Raw genomic sequence first — 21,833 nt, 5'->3', positions numbered from 1 at the left:
CTTGTTATATAAATTGTACAAAAAGAGTACCCTTTTAAAAAATCTTCATCAAATTTCAATTTTAGGAAATTATCAAATAAACAAGAAGGCTATCGCTTTGAAACATAATAGAAGCAAAAAAATCTAATATCTATTTTGTAATTCAAATTAAATATTTTAAATCCTTGCTAATAACAAAAATTTCAAACATGGGTACATTTTCAAAATTTTCCAACACATTATTTTCTCTACTAGTGCCTTCATGTAGACATACATAACATTTTGGATACATATTATTGAGGATTACACATTTTGTTAACTTATATTTAAAATGTTTAACACATTAAGATATATGACTTTTCGTTCGAAGACTAGTATAAAACATGGGAATTTTTTTAATGAAACTCCAAATTTTCTAACATTTACTCTTAAGAGATTTGAAATTTATATTCAGGATACATTCATTCACCATACTTGAAAAAATATTCTTTATATGATCCTCATATTTCACTTAAAAACCAACAAACTGCTCAAATAGCAGCAAGAGTAAATTTTACTTGGATATTTATGATTAAATTACATATAATGAAATGGGCAGAAGATGTGATACAATTCATAACCATTTATTAATTTTAAAATATTTAATAGAAACTTGAGAATGTTTAAATAGCAGCAGGGTTTTAAGTGCAAAACAGCTATCAATTAACCACTATACCATAATATACCAAATATTATAAAAATATTTGTACAATAATTCAGTTAACTTTTCAATAATATAATTTCTTTGCAATTGATTCAAACTTCACGATTTTAAAAAGCACCTAAAACTCTATCTTCAAATTTAACACAATGCAGTAGAACTTACCCTAGCCGTTGGCTGTGCCTTTCCAATAACCTCGGAGAAGTTATGCACTCTGTGACAGTTACTGTGCTTCACGGAACAATTTTCCTAGAATGAATTTCTCTAGTAACCCTTACCTCCCTGTGTGGTAAGTGTGTGGTTTTACAGGGGGGAAAGAATAATGAACTGCATTATCAGATTCGGCTTTCCCTTCCCTAGCATTATTTAGTGCCAGTGATGTTAAGAAATCTTCTTTTACAATAATATTTAGGACAAAAAAGTATATTAGGCAATGAAAAGTCTATACAAAAGGAGCATTTATGGACTTTTGCAAAACATACCATTGTAATCCTATTGAGGTACAATTACTGTTGCTAATATTCTTACCCTTTTATGAAAATGCTCTGCATAAATATAGCACAGACTTCTTGAGATAACACAGGACCATGCTGAGAGGGTAATATTGATACAGTAGCCCATGCCACTACCCGGAATCTCCGTTTCGGCTCATTGGTGTGAGAATTACAAGCTGATTTTTTGCATTATTAAAGATTAGCTAATAAAATAATAAATCCTACACAATGACTGGCATTAATAAATAAACCCTTTAAATGCAAAACACTTGCTTTACCATTGCTTGGTAAAAAACAGAACTTTGTATCTATTTTCAAGAATACATAGTATATAATCTCTACTTCAAACAAAAGGCAAAATACATCACTGAATATGATGTCTTATCACCAAATTTTGTTGCACAATTGTTTTATTGGCATTGTGAAATATTATGCTCACTAAAAAGACCTCAATGCTCCTGGAAACTCACTCCTGATCACCAATACACCTCAAGGAGATCTGTTAAAAACTCAGAGGGAGATTCCATAAAAATCTATTCAAGTACTGTCTATTTTGTCAGTATTCATTCGTTCCAAGTTCATCAACAGTTCTCTAAATCACTCAATACTATGTCCTGACTGGCAGATTCCAAGTTTAAGTGACACTACCCTGATCATTGCAAACAAAAGCCATGATTCAACACCGATTTTGCTTTTATGAAAAAAAAAACAGCTAGCACTCATCTAATTTGATATATGAAACATTGAAGAATGTACTTTGCTAATTAATGTTTAGTGATAGTATTTTATATAATATGGGAACAAAAGCTAAGTTCTCTCTTTAATGATGACTAAGCAAGATACGGTTGTGCTATCACTCTCCCAAAGCTTTCACCAAATTTGTAAATCTCAAAATAGACGTGACTGCTACTGTTATCTTTCAAGCTATTTTTTTTTTAATAAGAAAGGGCCCATCTGTAATCTGTGGATACTGGAAATTGCAAAAATTAGCAGTGAGCCTCCTAAATTTCATTATAGTTTGACTATTTTCAAAACTGTCCTACTTTTCTTGGAACATTTTTCTCAAATAAAAATTAAGAATGTTGTTAAAAAGATATAATTATCAAATGGGAAATTATTGATTTATAGTGTCTTGATGATTTTATCTCACATACAAGCTCCCTCTACAGGTAATAACAATGAGCAAAAATATCTGAAAAATACAGTCGGTTGCCTGTGTAAAATTACTGGGGATTTGGTCAACGTTTTTATGCACAACTCTTATCCAGCATTGTTTCCTCCTCACCACTTATTTGATTTAAACAACAAGTCTTTAAAATGTGTGGTCCAGCAGGATTCTTCTTGTCCTCCGTCCTGACATAGCTTGAGCAGTCAAGATACACAAACTTTTGTACCAAGTCACCTAAGAGCTCAAGCAAAGTGTATTTCAAGGAAAAGAAAACATTGCCTTGCTTGTCCAGCATCAGTCTGAAATGATGGACCACCAAGAAGGCTGCCCAACCCATCTATCTGATTCATCTTCTGAAAACAAAGCAAACAAAGATACCATCTTAGGATCTATTTACAGTGAAAGATAAATGATTAATTCTCTAGGAATGTAACAACACCTACATTTTGTTCTCATCTTAATAAATTAGGAGGCTTAAATCTATAGATTATTTACTGGTGAAAAAGACATCTCTTTCTAATAATTGAATGCTGCTTTGGATTGCAACATGCTCTTTATCTTTCTGTAGTTTTTTTTTTCTTTAGTAATTTGTTTTACATTTCTGTTGACACAATGTTGTCTTTTGCCATTTTCCTTTTCAGATGTATATACAGAGATATAGTCCAAGTCTGACAAGGGACTAGAAAACAAACAAAGTGAGAAACAGCTTCCAAGTCCCTGGGAGGTGTTAAAAATTGTTGGAGAATATTTCCCCTTCCAACTTACACACACCACACCTTTACAACTTTTGAACAGGGACTGGAAATCCAAGGCAAATTCAATTTTATCTACCAAAGATGAACTGACAAGCTAACAAAAAGTTATTTTTTTAAGTCTGAGATGCTTACTAAACAATGATAAAAGATATACTAAAGCATTGCTTGATGGGGAAGTTAAAATGGGAACAATGTTAAGAATCCAGGAAGAAAAAGAATGTGTGGAAACTGATGGTGGTAGCAACTGCACAATTCTTCTTGATGTGACTGAACTATAGAATAATATATGTATTAATTCCAAATTAATATTTTTAAATTTCATGCTAAACCATAGAGAAACAGAAATATCAATTGCATTTCTTTTTCTTCAGTGTGACAAAGGAAATACTGTAAGGGGAAAAACAAAGACTATATAGGCTGTAAGTGAATTTTCTAGGCATAAGAGAAAAACATTTCACATACATTATTAAATATTCAAGTTGTATACCTAGTTTAAAATTAGTAATCTGAAATGTGGTTTCGATCATAACACTTGCAGCAGAAAAAGCAGAGGGGGTTCTAATCAGCTCTATTACTCATCTATTAAACTGTCAACAGGAAGCACTTACCACACAATATGGTCATACTTATGACAAAAATAATTCAATGTCCTTAGTAAAAGTAAAAATATATGGGTCACAATTTTCATGTAAATTTTAGTGTTCTGGCCATCTTTTTAAAATAAAAAAGGATAGAATACCTTCAGTACATCTATTTTACCATATATTTTAACTTCCCATTCAACTATAAAAATCTGCATATGTATAATGACAGATATAAATGTTTAAGGATATAACATTACCAATAATCAACATTTCCCCAACTCTCTTGGACATAGCCACAAAAAAAAAGGAATGTTGTTTAAAGTGTCTTTAACGCAGTGTACATTACGAGACGAGGTACACAGCTGAGTGAAGAAAATGCTGCCAAGGAAATGTGTCCTTAATGGATGGACGTGTGGATTGTTACGAGGTGGACGAGCCCCAATCAAATGATTTTTTTAAAAATTAATGTGTCCTGTAATTTTTTATCAATAGCCACTATAACATATACTATAAAGTGTTTGGCTTTTAATGCCGACAAATAAAATGTCCATGTGGATGTACCAGTGAAACTTCTCTGGGAATTAAAGAAACAATTATTTCACATAGACGTACTTTCCCTCAAAGTAAAGACCAAAGGACCATCGTTTCAGCAAGGTTCTTTTTCTTATTTAGATTTTAGCTGAGAAATGATTCAGGCAATAGAGATTCTATAAAGCAAAAATTTTATCAATGAATGGTCTTATCTAATATCACATAATAATTCACTCGTGGAAAATTCCTGGCACAGTATTTGCAAATTTAGGAATGACTTTGTTTTGCAAATAAAACAGAATTCACTTTTTGCTTTCTACAAGAATTGTTTACTATTTTCTACGAGAGAAAGCATCAGTCAAAAAAAAAAAAGGAAGCTATTTTCAACATCAACATCAGCAGCCAAGAATCACTTTTCACAACTGAGTGAGCTTAAGGAGTGCTGGTGGCACAGTGGTTACAGCACAGAGGAGCCACACTCCTCCAGAAAGAGACCAGGCAGACAGCTACCTTAAAGATGCATCACCTCCTAAACCCGCTGGGGCAGTTCTATGTCCTAATAAGGTCACTGGGAGCAGGAATTAACTCCAAGGCAGTGGATTTGGTTTGGACTGGGGGCAGGGAGCAGGGGCAGATGGCAGGGAAGATGTGTTCAAGTCATGTAACTCCAGAACAATCATAACCAGTTTGCTGTGTAACTGGAGTCAATTTTTAGACAGGTTTTATACATTTTACACAGGTTGGCTACTACAAGCATCTCATGTTCCAAAGATATGAAATGCTTTTGAGAGGAAAATAAAGATTGACTGTCCTATCATCTTCAAAGTCATTATAAAGGTTATTCTAATAACACGCATTTTATATCCTAAACTTACACTTTTGCTCATTTTTGTCAATATTGTAAACAAGTATCAATATACGGATTCACAGAGCCTAAACTTATCTATGAATTGTGGGATGTGTGTATACATTTAGCCAAGAACGGGGTTAAATACTATCATCTTAGAATTGAAAGAGTAAAACTAACTCATTTGTTTATTTATCTCTCAATTAGGAACTTTGGAGCACATTCCTATTCCCTATTACAATGGCTAAAGGTTCTGTTAATCAGACAGAAAAGGATACAGGGTGCTTTGTTTTAACATAATATGTTTGAATTGATGCCAACTCTAAAGCTATCATTTTTTTTCAATTTCTCCCATCTTCCATGCACAAGAATAATTCGTTTTTCCCTTCCAATTACCAAATAAATCTAAAAAGAAACATTTTCAACATCATTCAGTTCATCTTAATACAGATGATATATTGGCCCTGTATTTCTGTTCAGTGTGTCTTTTAATCTTATATTTCTATTGAATTGATCCTAAAAATTGGCCTTCAAAGTTTTTTCAGTGCTAAATAGGCTTCTTTTAAGGCAACTAATTGTGACACCAAAATGCAGAGCCTACGATGAGTGCAATCCCTGTGTGTGAACTGAAATGTTCGGAATGCACTTCTCACAGATTGGAAAAATCAATGACAAGACCAACAGGGGCCCGTTTTTCTCGGCATACGTTTTCTTGTCAGGTCGTGATTAATGCTGTGCTCTGTAGAGGGAGACATCACATCCGGGCTAAAACAGGCCTAAATTTTACCCTCAGGCTGAAATCTGATTGAAACATCTCTATTTAGAGTGACATTTGTCCTCCCTTTTCAACTGGTTTCCCGAAATTCCAGGGAGTTGACTTCATGACCTACAAACAGCCGGGTAGCTTAAAGCAGTGGCTGGGCCTGTTCTGGCAATTGGATAAATCTGGGTGCCAGAATGAATCAAGGTGGTAGCAAAACAGGTGCTGCGCACGGGGCTACCCTGACTCCCAAACCACTCTCCACTCTAAGAATTCAAGACATATAATTTGGTGTAATTCTAGAGTCAGCAATAAAAACTTTTCATAAATGTTCTTCTGTTGCTGACAGCCTAGTTATTCTCCCTGATAGACTAGGTTCTTTTGATTCATAAAATTACACTGGATATTTCACTGCACTGATGTAAACTCTCAACTGATTGCAAATTCTATACATTGAGAAAGCAACTACCAAACACAAACCTCTAAAGCAATGACGAAATCATGTCTTGTATGTTCAACGTAAATGCAACAGCTTCCATAAAAATCAAAGATGGAAGGCAGAAAGAAAACAATGTTCACGGGAGAGAAGTCACCAAAGAAACGAGATGCAAGCATATTTAAACGGGCGCCAAAAGTCTTACACTGTGAAACATGGTAACTTTTGATAATATTAAGCAATTCAGACACTGCTGGCAAGCTCTTACTAACCAAGGTAATGTAATTTCTGCTGTTTTTCAACATAAATTGATTTTTTTTCTTTTAGCCGTTCTGGTAATTGAGCAAATTTATACAACTGTGGTGGGATTTTACTTACCACCACACAATGCGAAAAATCCTCTTTGAAGACAAACTATATTACTTCATAAAACTGCATTTTGTCGTAATTAAACAAATTGTATTTAAACTTGCTCTGTACTTCCCAAGCAATCAATAGCACTTTGCTGCAAACGGCACTTGTAGGGGTGACGCGCGTGGTTCCTTCGTTCTATCTACCTTTTTTGGACAATATTTATTTGTCAAGTATGGAAGAACTGAGATTCTTGACAAATCACTGGGTAAGAAATGTTAAAAAGCATTCGCAAATCACTGCCTAATGTAGTCCATCAGACTAAAATTAGAACCGAAAAATACATTTGAGTCCTTTTGCTAATTAGGACCTAATTTTCATGATACAATGGGGCTCACCTAAAAAGAATCATCTACTTACATTTTAATAAAGAATTTTTGTAGTTCAATACACATATTTAACAAAACCTATACTAAACTCAGGTTGCCATTTTTGTGTCGAAACAAAATTGAGGCGTTACAACATCTAGCTGTCAAGATCACACCGTCTAGGAAAATGTCATTGTTTGAGGATTCTAAACCCTTTTTCCCAATAATTACCTATAATCTCAATATGAAACAGACACTATCTTCGTGCTATTTTGTAAACACTAAAAAGAAATCACCATTTGCCTGATCTCTGGAAGCACCCTGAGTTAGCCAAAAGGATTTTAGAGAACAGATTTAAGATATTTTTCTGATAACATCAAGTCTAATTGCAGCAAACTCTTTTCGACCTTTCAATCTTCAATCTTTAAGAATTGTTCCAAGAGATGGATATGTGGGTGGGGCTATAGGTAATTAGTGTTATGTAAGGGACTTCAACTATCCTATGGTTGCAATATACTTTTAAACAGAAATGCTTTCATCTTTTTCAAGATAGTGAGAGAACAGTTATCTATTTAAGTAACTTGAACTATTATTTAAACAAATTACCAGAACTATGACCAAACCCTGAACAGGACTTCCAAGCATTTTCAGATCCAGCGGTCGATGTTGCTGTGGTTCAACGCTTTATAAAAAGCATTAATTTTGCAGTTTTAGCTACATATTTTGAAAAATAATTTCATGCACCTTTTCCTAAGTATGTATTTTATTGCTACTACTCATCAGATTGAACATAATCTTAAATTTTTCATGACTTTCTCTACAGAAAAACCAGCATGTCAAATACACACCCCACTCCCTTCCAGACTGAAAATCAGATACAGTGAAACAGCAATAGGCAAAAATAGCGCTGCAGTCGTTGAAGAAATTTTAATATTGTAAATCTTACGCTACTACATTCTTCCATTTCCAAAAATGTGTTATTCTAGGTACATGCCATCTGTTTAAGCGGCAACATATGAGCAAGAGTTATGAATTCTTCTTCAAAGTGAAGAAATAGCGCTCAGGTAGTTAGAAGTGTGTTTAGCCCACACCTTGCAATACACTGTAACACGCGCTTTATCCCATGCTACACCTGTCAAGTAGCTAAGTGTTACTTCCTAACAAAAGTTAAACTACAAAAATATTCTGATAGAAAATGGTGCAATAAAATCTTACTACTCTGGTTAGCAGGTTTTCATTTACCCCTTGACCTCCCAGACGCCTCAACTTAGTTCACATATTCCTAGATTATTTAAGACATTAAAATCCTAATGTAATCTTTTTTGATAAAACACAGAAACCTAAAATGATCAAGTATCTAACAAGAAGAAAACTTTAATTTTAAAGCTCTCCTCTTGCTCATTTTAAGACGGAAAACTCCCAGAATCTTGGTGTTAACATTGCTGTCAATTGTGAAAACAGCAGCAATAAAAACTCCAACTGCTTGTCTTCAATTAGGACTTGTAGTGCTGAATGTGAGAGCCTATATTAATTTTTATAACATTTGGTCGTTTTGTTGTCTGCATTGATGTACGTCAATTACTAAAGCAGAGAGTCAAAAGCCTGGAAAAACTTTGAAATAGAAATTCTCAAGTCAAAACCTGAAGTAATTGGTTTGTTCTACCCCCATATGATTCAATATTCTGATTTCCCCAACTACCTGTTCCCAGAGCTATCTGCAGTTCTAAATTTGTATTCTGTTGCCAACACATAGTAACCCACAGTGATTGAAAATGGCAGCTGAAGTGCTTCTACAACACATTAATTTTTCTCTAAGTAGTCCAATTTTGTCATCTAAATGTTGAAAAATCTTATTTCATTGCATTTTACACCTTTAGAGATTTGCTGAATTCAGGATCACCATCATATAAAATGAAGAGCAATGTTTTCATGACAATTTTTAGATTATCACTAATAGCTCTAAAGGATAATGTGTTTTCTTTATAGCACTCTGCATTCAAAGCAGACTAGTTAACAGCAACTTAAGAGCAATAATCGCAATTACATCAATGTGAGATTTTTTTTTCTTTACCATAAAACTACTTCTTATACAACTGATGGAATCAAATAAATAGAGTATTATAAATAATTCCAGGGTAATGATATACAATTTGAATGGCACTTAAAAAAACTCCAAACGCCCCTCAATCTAAAAAATCTTTAATAATAACACCTTATTAAACAGAAGACTAGACATGTTCAGTGATTAATAATATTCTCTTCCTCTCAAAGTGTTATTCCAGAGTTCATTTTCACCATTGATACATAATTACTTATTACATTTGTAATAAGTCCCTTCTATTAAAAAAAGATATATCAATTTATTGAATCTACCATCGAAGGCAAAACAAATATCCAAAATTTCCCTTGAAAGTCACCTTTATCTTAAACTAGGTTCTATAAAATTTTAAAAAGACAAAATATTACTCCTGATGTTGAAGATGAAAGTTCTAACCCACTGACCTTCTTCTACCCTCCATAAATTGACCAAAATGACCCAAGAACTTGTTCAGACTTGTTTCTTCACTGAGTTGAGAATCTGAAACATCTCTTTGTAAATGTTTAAGAAAGAACAAAAGCAATTATATGCTTTTATAAGAAAATATTGTAAGAAATTACAAGCCAACACTACACTGAACAATGAGAGTTTGCTGTGTTTAAGCCATTTTAAGACAAAACAATACTTAGGGAATTATGCCCAAATTGAATTCACAAAAACCTGGGCCTTTAACACTTAGAAATCTTTTTCAAACTTACACTTGTAACAAAAGTTTACAATAAAGTTACTGTTGGGTTTTTATTTTCAAATCCTTCACCAACTTTTTTTCACATTAATTGGCATTCCAAATAGTCTTCTAGGTGTAAAAATAAATGGACTTTAACCATGAGATTCCTATTGTTTCACAGACAAAAGGTCTTTCTCATTTTACTAATACAGCCAATTGTGAACCCTATTTCAGAAGTATGGAGTTAGAAGGAAAGGTTTTCCCACTGTGTCTCTTCTACTGAAGGGACCCCCCCCCCAAAAAAAATCAGGTTGACAGTCATAAAAAGTCACCCTTTTTCTAGGAACAAACGACTTATCAATGGAAAATAAGTGCCTTGCCATTTGCAAGAGCCCCAGCGTAAAGGACAATGTTTTATGCTCATATAATTACAAAACAGTGAAAGTCCAGAAACACAGCCTGAACCAACCTCCCTATTTTTACCCTTTACAAGTCTCATTGCCCTTTGGGCCTCCGCTTGGAAGCAAATGGAAGACAGGCTGAAGTTTTCTCAATTGAGCTGGAGCGAAGAAACCTTTGATATGCTAATAGTCCCCTTCAAACCGTAAGAATTCACACTTGCATTAATTCAAACAATTTGTGCAGAATGATGTGAAATGGCACCTCTTTTAGAGGCAGGCAACAAAAGGGGGAATCGGAATGTCAGTAGAAACTAAACAACAGAACATTTGTTCGGCAGTATTCTTTCCATCTTGCATAAATTTATGGGGGTGGAGGCCAACAAAAAGTCCCAAGGCACACCTGAGCAGACCGTAGGACACAAAGTACTTTGTGTATCTTCACCACTGTCTATCTGAAGAATGTTACATTTAACATACATAGGTGCCTTTACCCAAGTCAAAAGTGTCCCATCATAACTTGAAATTCCGCCTGCAAAAGACACCACAGAAACTGCTCTCTCCGGACCCATACTAACTTTACCAGTTCTCCTCTTCTGAGGTTTGCCCAGGGTCAAATTTGATTTACCAAGCGAGATCCCCACAGGTAATTATTTACCAAACGGATGTGACTTTCATCGTTGTGCAACTCCAGCCGATCAAAGCGCAAGCTCGGTGGGGTCCGTTCCAGACACAAACGCTGGCAGAGAACTAACTGAATGAACCAACTACCTCCGCGAAATCGGCGCGCGTCTGGAAAGGGGAAGAGAGAAGGACGCGCACTGCAAAGAATGCGCAAGGCAAGCAGCGCTGGGGGCAGGCAGGGTGGGAGAACAGCGCCTGCGAACCTGGCCCCGGTAACGGGAACCATATGGCTGGTGGCTGCAGCTCAGACGGTCCCAGGCTGCTGCGAGAAAGAAGCTGCTAAGCAGCCTGACACCTTTCAAGGAACAGGCGGAAAGCGTTTGCTCCGTCGGAATTGGAGACAACACAGTTTCCATCGGGAAGAACGGAAGGAGGGGGCCAGCGACCGGGTAAAGAATGAGGAGTCAGGGGATGGGAGGAGTCCCTGGAAGATCGCTCAACGGCCCGCACCGGAGCCCGGGTCCCCTCCAACTCGGCTTGTATGACGAGAGTGAAGAGAGAGAAAATAAATGAAAGACATACGTTCCTTAGCCTCGGCTCAGACATTCTGGTGCTACGTTAAAACTTCGGCGCCTTGCCCTCACCCAAAGGCCCGCAGTTCAGTGAAAGGACCAAACTTTGCAGGTCCCAAGCGGAGGAGTCTGGCCAAAGTGCCTCCCCACAGCGGCGTCGCGGCGGTCGGTTCCCTAGTCCCGGCCCCTCCGCCCGAGGGTCTCCCAGCCAATCAAGGAGCCCTCGCTACGTAGCCCGGGGGTCTCCCCTTTCCTCACGCCCCTCCCACGCCTCGGCCCCGCTGCTCCCCACTCTGCACCCCATCTTACTTCCAGGTTCCCGCAGGGCTCCCAGTGCCCAAGCCAGCGCGGAGCCTGCACCGGAACGTCCCCTGCCGGCCCAACGCGGCCCGCTGCTGCCCTCTCACTGTGGCTCCGGGAGGCTCCCTCGGCTCGCCACCCTGCGCGCCGCCACCCTGCGCGCCTGCAGCCCGGTCCCCAGCCCCGCACCTCGGCCCTGCGGGGCCGCCGCGCCGCCGCGTCTAGCCGCGGCCCCCGGAGAGCCGGCCCGGCCACATCTGGCTGCACTTCCAGTCACCCTCGCCTCTCCAGATCACCGACCAGCGACGAGAACCCACCACCCGCGACGAGTCGCCCGAGCCCCCCCCCCCGCCCCCTGAGCCCACTCCCCCTGAACTCGCTCGCCGCCGCCTCTCGCCATCCCGGTTCCACTTACTTACTGGTCGGGACCAGCCCGCGAGCGTGGGGACGGCGGAGGCACGCTCCCCGCCCGGGCTCCGGCCCGCACCCCAATGCCCGCCCCCAGACCAGGGCCCGCCTTACACTCCTGCTCCCCAGCCTGGCCGTGGAAAGGGTGAGGGGCATCTTCCGATCCCCAGCGTTTAAGGGATCAAAAAATGCACAACTCAAATCCGACCGCCCCCCAACCTGCCTCCGTCCCCCCACCGCCCCAACACACACACACACACACACACACACACCCCGCCCCGGCAAGCGGGCTGATGCCTGGCAGCGCGCTACAATAGGGCTCCCTGGGCAAGGGGGCGCAGGCAGGCGGGACTGACTGGGCAGAGTTCTCGGATCGATTTCTGAACGGGGCGGAGGGGGCGGCCTAGGCCTCCCCGGGGTCGAACCCGGGTTCAGAACGAACATCAACAAACAACCGGGACCCAACAAACCCGCCGCTCTCCCCACCTCCCGCATCCGCCCCCGGGCAGAGGGCGCAAAGCAAACAGGTCTCCGCGGCAGGCACAGAGGTACATTGTTCGCTCCGGCGGCTCTTACCTCCATCCGCGAGCGCGCCCGGGAGGCCGTCTGGCGAGGGCCGGGCCGAGAGAGGCGCAGCGCCGACCCCGATCCGCCGGGAGAGGGCCCCGGCCGGCCGGGAGCGGGGGGCGGCGCGCACAGCCCGTCCGGGCGCCGGCCGCCGTGTCCGCGCGGGAGGCAGCGCCGCGCCGCTGCTCGGCGCGTCCTCTGCGCGGCCGCCGCCGTGTCCTCCGGCCAAGCAGCCAGCGCGGGGCGCCTCCGGGGGTTAAGTCAACATTGTCCCGCAGTTTCCCACACCCCTCCAAATGGCACCCTCCCTTAAAAAAAATCTTTTTTTTTTTTTTCAGATATCAGAGCAAAAAGGGGAGGCGATGGCAAAGCCCTTCAGAGGTGCGCAGACTTGGGAGCCCCCTCGGAGCGGCGGCCGGCGAGGGGCGCGCAGACCAACTCCGCTGGCCCGGCGCAGCCCCGCCGCCCGGAGCGTCCCCCTCGCGCCGACCCTGCGGCCTGGGGCGGGAGGACCGCGGGGCCCCTCTTCACAGTTCGGATCCCCCGGCCAAGGCGAAGCAGTGGCCGCTGCCCGGGCAAGGGCTGAAGGCGAGCCCTTGGGCTCGGGGAAGCCGGGAGCAGAAAGGCCGAGGCTCGGGACGCACCGCGGCGGAGGGGAGCTGCCCCCCGCCCCCCCCCCCAGCAATCCCAGGGAATTCTCCGGTGAGCTCCGGAGCCTCTCCAGCACCTCGGCGTGTGTGCGAGCGCCGAGAGAGTGAGAGCGAGCCGGAGCCGGAGAGGGAGAGCGCGAGCGGGGCCGGGGAGTGTGAAGTCCTGACACAGACTCTCCGCGAGGTCTGAACTGGAGTCACCTCCAGCCTCCAGCCTCCCCCTCCTCCTCCTCCTCCACCCCACCCACCCCCCCGAGTTCGGCTAATCATATAAACATATTAGCGTGTACGGCGGCGAAGGACAAATCTCTCGCTCCTGATGTTTCCAGCAAGGGGCACCGGCAAACTCCCAAGATTACAGGCAGCGAAGTACAAAACGCGAAGCAGATCATCTATAACTCATTGCCGCCCAATGGCCATTTTCCACTCCATTTGAGCAGCTGCGGCGGCGGTGCGCCCAGGCGGGGGGCGGGGGGGCTGGGGGGAGAGCCAGGGGGAATGGGGGTGGGGGGGGAGCGCAAAGGGACACTCACGCGCTCGAGCCCTTCGGGCGCTGCTGGCGGTGGCCGAGGAGCCGCCCGGGCACAGTCTGGCCCGGACTCTGGCCGCGCTCGGCCGGCGGGCGGCCGCAGGGCTGTCCGGGCAGCGCAGGCGGCGGCGGCTGCCAGGGGCGCGCGCGCACAGCGGCGGAACGCGCCCCAGAAGCGACCTGCGCCGGCTCGCGCCCCCTCCCTCCCCTCCCCTCCCCAGCTGCTCACGGTCTCCAGGCTCCGCACCCGATTCCCGCCGCCACCCCGGCCTGTCCGGCCCCCGGGCCTCCTCCCGCCGCCCAACTGCACTCACCGCGCGCTCAGCCCTCGGCGCGCCCCGCCGCCGCGCGCTCGCCACCCTGTGCACACACGCACGCACTTTCCAAACATTGATTTTATTTCGGGAACGGAGCCGGGCGTCTTGGGGGGAGCGCGGCCGAGCACAGCGTTCCAGCCTCGCAGGCGGGGCGCGGGGGGAGGTGGGGCGACCGGCGGCTCGGCCCCCCCCCCGCCCCTTTTCCTCCGGGCCAAGGAGCTTCTCCTGCCTGGACTTCAGAGGGGCGCCCGGGCGGCGGCTCTTACGCACCCCGTCTCCAGGTTTTCCCTCGTCTCCGCTCGGCGAGCCCGAGGCCCCGAAACTTTTCGCCTGCGCGGCCTCCTTTGTGTGGCTGCTCCGGGGACGGGGACCGTCCGTGCGCGGCGACTGCCTGCGTCCGGCTGCGGGGGCCGCTCCGGGGTTAATGCGGCTTTGATACCTGAGATTTCCGGCGCGCTCCGTAATGAAAGTTGCATTTTCTTTTAATTGCAATGACTTTTTCTTTGTAGTTACTCAGAGCCAGCTAAACTTTGACTTTATTGCCTATATTTCACCAGAGGATCTTGCCTGTGTTTTATTAAACCCACCAGGGTGAGCAAGGGACGGAAAGGAGGCTGCCAGGCTGGCTCGCCGGTGACTTGACCGCGCTGTTGGCTCGGTTCCCCTCGCGTCCTTTCGTTGGACCCGCTGGCGCTCGGGTCCTCGGAACGCGTTTCCGCGCCCGGCTGCTGACGGGGTCGGTCTGAAGCCGAGCTGGACCCAAGCTCAGACGACCGATCCCAGCAGTGCAAACCACGATTGCAAAATGTTTAAACACCAGCTAAGTGTCGTGGTGCCTAGGAGGGAAAATCAAACCGTCATTTTTTTTTTTCAATTACAAATGTCTGAGCTGCCAGGGACTAGTTTTCAGGTAGACTCGTATTTCTAACTTTGATTCCAATGTAACCATTCAGATAAGCACCCTTGCCTTTGTTTTCCAGGAAAAAAAAATCATTCTTCTAGATCTGAAGCCCCAGGAAACTTGAGCTCCTTGGCTTTCGGACACAATACAATATATAATTTTTATTCTGTGGGTATGGTCAGTGGTCATACTTCAGAAAGCATTTGCCATAGTAATGTAATTAAAACATTAACAATAGATTCCTCAAGACTGAAGACTCTAAATATGATTTTGTCACTAAGCCAGATACTTGTACACTCAGTTCAAATATTGGCCACTTCTAAATTTGTTAAAATGTCTCCACTTGTAAAAAAATCATAAATTCATTTTGCATTTGTGCAAATAAGTGAAACTAGGTTTCTTCAACTCATTTTAACTTATTAGATAAAACAACAATCCATGATAATCAGATTTATTTTCACTTAAAGGTATCGATGTTTTAATATTTTCACCATTCTAAAAGAAGAACCACTTGAAGTATTCGGACTAAAAACTGCACACACTTTCCTTCGGAATTCCTGTCATTCAAAATATTATGGATGCAGCATGTGTGCTAGGCTGAGTGAAATGCACTTATTCAGCATATTGTGAAATCTTGTGTACCTAAGTTTTTACATCAGTAAAAGTTATACTTAAAAACCACAATGATCTCACCTTAGGCTACTTACACCTAAATCAGGCTACTGAAAGTGGTTGAAATGAAGGCAAATTTGTAGAATTAATTCTCAGAGTTCGTTCAGTCCTCAGAGTTCATTTCAATCATTGCTTCCCTTGGTATGTGAATTCATTTTATTTAGGATTGCAAAGCAAAATTAATATGTGAAGCTTAATGACAATTTGTATTTACTTTAAATTTTTAGCCCTTTCTTTTTGTTCATCCTTAACGCTTTTTCACCCACTTGGGCATGATTCACAAGAAGTCCCAATAAGTGAATGGATCAGTCTAATCCTATTTTCTTTTGGGAGGCAAAACTTGTGCTAAAGTTTCTGTTTAGTGACCTTAGTAACTAATCAATAGAAATTTTTGCCTGGATTCGGTTGGCCGTGTGTTGGCTCGTTTATTCCTTTACTGAACCCTTTCAGAATGTATGGGAGAATGCAATGTCTGTATTTCTCAGGTCTGCTTTCTTTGAGGCTCAGAACTTAAGTGAGTCACTGTCCACTATGATCCTAAAGAGATCACATAGCAAAAAGGATGAGGATTCATGGAAAGGAGGGGTTGTCAGAAGAGAGTTTAAACTAAAGACAGTATATAAAATTCCCCACACAAATGTTTAGCCTTAGTCCAGTATATAGCTTGCTCTATATTTGGTAGTGTTCAACTAGTTCAATACTTCTTTCTATTCATATGATAAGCATGCTATATGACTTTAAAATTACATTTAAAAATGGATTCCCTTGGATACATGTTTAAATGTTTCTTTCTTTACACTTTAACATAATAATCCTACCTTGTTTATGCACAAAGAGGAATGGAAAAGGGGCTTTCAATTGCATTGATACATTCAAGATTAAGCTGTTAGCCACAAACCTGTCATTACAAAGGAACATTTAAATGACACACACCCCAAGAGTATATGCGTCCAAAAAACATAATTTGCCTGACACTTCTTGACCATTCCAAATATAATTTATATAACAATGCTATGGGAGAAAAAGATAAAATCAGAAGCTTAATGTCTGCAGATGTTAACAAGGGAAGTTGCAGTACATTCCCCACAATCCAATCAATTCAACTCTTCAATCTATATTATTATTATTTAAGTAATGGGAAAATCATTGACATATTCATAATACTTGCTAATTGTTTTTAAAAATAAATTCTACAAAGGACTAAGGAAACACCCACTTCCATTTGTTTTATGTTAAATCAACATCTAACCACTCATGGTGATTTCATTCAAAGAAAACAGAAGGAACTCATTAGCTTCTGTGGTTAGAAAGATTGACGGGCTTCAACCATGAAGGTTTTTTTTTTTCAACTGTACAAAGTAATGTGTTTAATTTAAGCAACTTTAAGGAATTGAAGGTTGTTTTGGTCAGTGGGCTGCCATAATCTTGATAGAGATATTATGCTAATTTTTAAACAGTTTACTATCTAAGAATCTTTGTTTAGAGGAAAGTGATCAGGTACTTGTCAAAACACATGAATAACAATACTTTGGGCACTAAAGAATCTTAAGGATAATAAGAGACATGGTTACAAAACATTGTGTTTCCTGCAAGCCAACAGAACTCAAGAGGCACAGCATTCTCACTGTCCGCTCTCAGGGGTTTCAAAGGGGGACATGTGAGACCTAGCAGTGGACTGACATTTTGTGGGGAAGTTTGAGCTACACAGCTGTAGGACACTATCAAGGAGGAAAGGTTGTATCCATTACGAGGAGCATATTTTTGTCCAAGACTAAAACTCAGCAAGTCTTTCCAAATGAAACCCCCAAAAAAGTGCAAAACTAGTTTAGCTACTAATGCAGAAATAGAAATTAAATTAGCTCGATTCATCCTAAACTTAATCAGTTCCCATTGCTTCATCATGACTGTTTGATGCTGCTCCATACTGAAACGATTTTCTTATTTTAGAAAATAAACTCTCAGAAAGCTCTAAAACAGCAAAGTCGTATATGTGAATGTCGAGCTTAAGAGAACTAGTTGAAAGTTGCTAGTTTGCTTTTTCATTTCAGCTTTGCCATGCATGTAGACTGAAAAGAAAACTCATTTTCCATGAGAATAAAAACATATGAGAGCATTTGGCAAAGCCAGTAAGATTTTAGCGATTCTCCCGCTGCCCTTAGATTGCATCTATCGTGTCCAAGCTATTCAAACCTTGCCTAAAACAGAGAAATGCAACCTCCAAAAATAACAACAGTTTAAAATAGAGTATAAATGGGATTATGGTATATTGTGCTTAATGACATTATTGAGAAATCACAGCTACTTTAAAATACCAATCATTTCATAATTAATACTTTTTAAATGCACTACCTCCAAATATAGCTGCTATTGTGAATGCACTGAGCATTGTTATATGCATAGCTCAATATAAAGGATTAAACTTTTTTCTTACCATTACCATTATGATACTCAGAGGTAAGCAAATTAAAAGAGATATCCTTCATAATCATTGTTTTATTGAACCTTAGCTAACTCACAGTTAGTCTTTCTTTCCCATAGATTGTTCCCATTCCTCTCCGTAATCTCTGCACCTTGAGGACTTACTATAATTGGGTCGTATAGATCTTCTCCTATCAATGCTCTGTCAGACCACTGAGTATAAGAACATTCATTGTATACAAAGCTGCCTGTAACTTCTTATAATTAATATTTTGTCAGTCATAAACACTCCAAGCCAAGTGGTTTCTTATTAAAGTGTATGGTGTAAAAATAGGCCTCCCTATCCTCTTCTTGTCCATGTAAACTCCTACCTCTGTCGTCAATGAAGAATAAATCCTTTAAAATTACTCACATTAAACTGTAAAATACCTAAAGTTACACTTGTTTTTAATGTAGGTCATTTGCATGGGCAGTTTTTCGTAAAGTGGCTTATATTCTCGAGTACAGAACGCAAAGGTAAGTGATGGTTAAAAGTGCAGGCCAAGGGTACATTATCCAATTTTAATCCTTACAGGTAACCAAATTGAATTTTATTGCCTCTGGGAATATGACTTTCATTATTTCATAGTTTACTGTAACATGGCAAAACTAACCAGAGGCTTGTAAAATTCATGAAGTAAATTCAGAAATGCCCTTTTTGCATTATGGAAAGTGAGTCAAACATACTATTATATATAACATATCTAATATTATTACTTTAGAATATGTTCCCATGTTCTTGATAGAGTACAAAATAATAATTATATCACAGTATTTAGGCCTCACATAGTATATAGTATATATATATATACTCACAGGCTTCAACTCATTGAAGCCCTTTACAATAATGCATTCTTAAGATCACTATCAATCACTTAGGTCCCAGACCAAACAATTATGTAGTTGGCATATGCATTTGTGATTAATAAAAATGTTTTAGAAAAAAAGAATACAACTTTGCTTTAAAATTAGCTTCCAAATTAAGAATCGTACCAAAACCGCACTTCTGTCACCAAAATTATATACTATAAGTATACTGTATTGAAACGATTTGTTAACCTACTCAGTGAAAGGTTTTCAAGAAAAAGGTTCTGCTTTCGGTTTACTTTAAATAACCAGACAGAGCCTCTGCAGCCATTCTGTTCTAGAACGGGATTGCTGAGTAGTCCCTAGACACTGCAGTTCTGTATCAGTGCCTGAGGTGTGCTGCACTGAAATGTCCACACTCTTATCCACTTGCCCTGGTTGCCAAAATCATGTGTACCGAATGAACTAAAGAGGGCTTTTTTTAAGGATATTAAGATATTATATGCCTTCATTACAGGTATGTAATTTATAATACCAATTAGTTCTGTGCTCTTACCACCAGACTTAAAGACCCAAATTGAAGCCACAGAATTTTAATTGTTCAGGCAATGTAGAGTAACTGGCATGAAAAAATTAATTTCCTATTTATTATCAAATGATAAATGTAATAATTCATTATAATTCTGATATATCAATATATGTTAAATAGTCTATCTCAAAGAGAAAGATCATGAATATCACAGGGGAAATATTCATAATATGTTAAGATGAAATTAGAAATAAGTTGGCTAAGAATGCCAGCTATAAAATATAAATGTTCCAGAAATCCAAGAATGTGAACTATTTTTAAATAACATGAATCCCAAGAAGACTATCATTCATCATTGTAAAATAAATATATGGGTAATTAAATCAAATCTGGAAAAGTATTCAAATGAATACATTGTGACATATTTACATAATTATTCAATATTTACTCTCCCATATTCTATTTTAAAATAGCTTTAAATATATAAATAAAAATGTTTTATGCAGGTAAGAATTTGAGATGATCATGCTGGCCTGTGTGTTGATACTGAATATTTCTATATGGAAAGAAACTGAGTAATGTCAAAATTAGAAGCTAGAGTGAATAGTTAGAAAAATACGCTTAACTACTTATATAAATTTATAGCTTATCAAAATATAGAGGTAAAAATGCTATAACACCTTGTGAATGAAGGAAGTCTATCTTGGCCTCAATTTTCCAGTTAATGAAAGAAGTGTTTAAATACTCTGAAGTTAGATTATTAACTTCTACAAAACTGAAACAGATGTGTGCCTTAGTATGCCATTAAATTTAGGATTTACATAGAACCCTTACATACAGCTGAGCAGAGGCCAATGATTCTAATTTGCTCTAGATTTACAATAACCTGATCTGGTTTTTGTAAGTACTGAAACACTTTAAACAAAATTAGAAAGCAGTTGTGCTTTGTGTGATTAAGGATGCAATTCCCTTTGGGGTAATGAGAAAAGTTAGAACATGTTTCTTTCTTTATGAATGTTTCTATTATAACCATGAGTACTATACATTATATATTCTTGTTACTATGATTTTCTTGATTTTAATTATAAAATAAACCAATTGAATTGCAATAGCGTCTCAAAATTAGGTCAAAATTTAGCAGAAGAATGTATACTGAGCTTCATAAAAATCTTTAAAATTTTTCCCAAGGTCTGAAGGTCTACACAAATACGAGTTCACTATAATTTTCTAGAGCAAAAGCATCTCTCTGATAAAGGCCTACATTACAAGAATACTCAAGCGTTTGAATACATTGTAAATTTTAGAAACTACATGTGCAAAATTGTTCAGGACCAAGGATTACTGGATTCCTATACCTTTACAACAGAAAAAAAAGACATTTATTTTACCTCATTACACAAATAATAACATTTATAACACTATTTTTTAAACCTAAGTCTACTTTGCTTGGTGAATTGTAATACACCAGCTTCTAAAAATCAAATCTATAAAAATATTTTATTTTAAATACTATGAATATTGTTTTCTTGAAAATTAGAACATGTGGATATAAATGCTCATTTTAGGTGTGTGTGTATATTTGTGCATGTGGAAAATAAATACATGCAAAAGTATTAATTCATTAAAAGTTTATCTCTCATAAAACCTTTATTAGCCCTTGAAGTCTTTGCCACTTCATATAAAATGATTTATCTTTTGAATAACAAGGTTCCATTAATCTGTTTGACAAAGGAATTTTTATATCATTTAAATAATTTATTTGGCTGAATTATTTAAATTCTGTAATATATATGTGTGTGTATATATATATATTTGTGTCCGTGTATTTGTGTTCTGGCACAATATCACAGAAGAAATACAACTAGAATTCATAGTACTTGTCCTTGACACCAGCGGAGCGACTTGGTATTACGGCCGATGAGTACTTTGATCGCCTGCGATTTGCATGGGACCCCTGGTAGAAGGCCATGTGTGCTACACTTGGCACAACATGCTGATTCGATGTCAGAGAGACTTTACATTATTTCCTAGATTCATGTTTAATTTTGCATTGTAACTGAAACTGTTGCCTGCCATATTTTTCAGGCTGTACGGGTAATAAAGGCAATTATTCAACACCCATAGAAAGCATGCTTCCCTCAATTCAGTGCCTTAGGTGCAACTGGCAAGTGGGAAACGTGCTCCCTCCCCAGAGATATAAATCATCTGTGGAAACAAAGGGCACATAGGCCTTGAAAATAAATAAGAATATACACAAATATTTATAAACAAATGCACAAAGCCAATTAGGACATATAGATTTATACAATATGCTTAATATGCATGACATTCAAGAATTTTAAGTATCTTATTTCTTTTTTTTTT

General features: G+C 40.0%; 1 protein-coding gene across 13 annotated transcripts in view; it reads right to left on the bottom strand.

Moving 5' to 3' along the window:
• ADGRL2 (adhesion G protein-coupled receptor L2) overlaps positions 1–14,245 on the bottom strand; it is a 188,569-nt gene extending 174,324 nt beyond the window's left edge. For 6 of the 13 annotated variants that reach the window (XM_075557573.1, XM_075557604.1, XM_075557623.1 and 3 more), the window contains exon 1: positions 12,617–13,340. The gene's annotated coding sequence lies outside the window, so the exon portion shown is untranslated. Of the gene's footprint in view, positions 1–10,794; positions 10,928–11,342; positions 11,469–11,821; positions 11,842–12,616; positions 13,342–13,790; positions 13,927–14,100 lie in introns of those variants that run through there. The other 7 variants (XM_075557611.1, XM_075557615.1, XM_075557579.1 and 4 more) reach the window with 6 other exon arrangements.
• Between the last annotated feature and the right edge of the window lie 7,588 nt (positions 14,246–21,833).

Source organism: Tenrec ecaudatus, chromosome 1 (genome assembly GCF_050624435.1).
Source record: "Tenrec ecaudatus isolate mTenEca1 chromosome 1, mTenEca1.hap1, whole genome shotgun sequence".
NCBI lineage: Eukaryota > Metazoa > Chordata > Mammalia > Afrosoricida > Tenrecidae > Tenrec > Tenrec ecaudatus.
The sequence above is the reverse complement of the archived record's forward strand: the minus strand, read 5'-3'. Positions and strand labels throughout refer to the sequence as shown.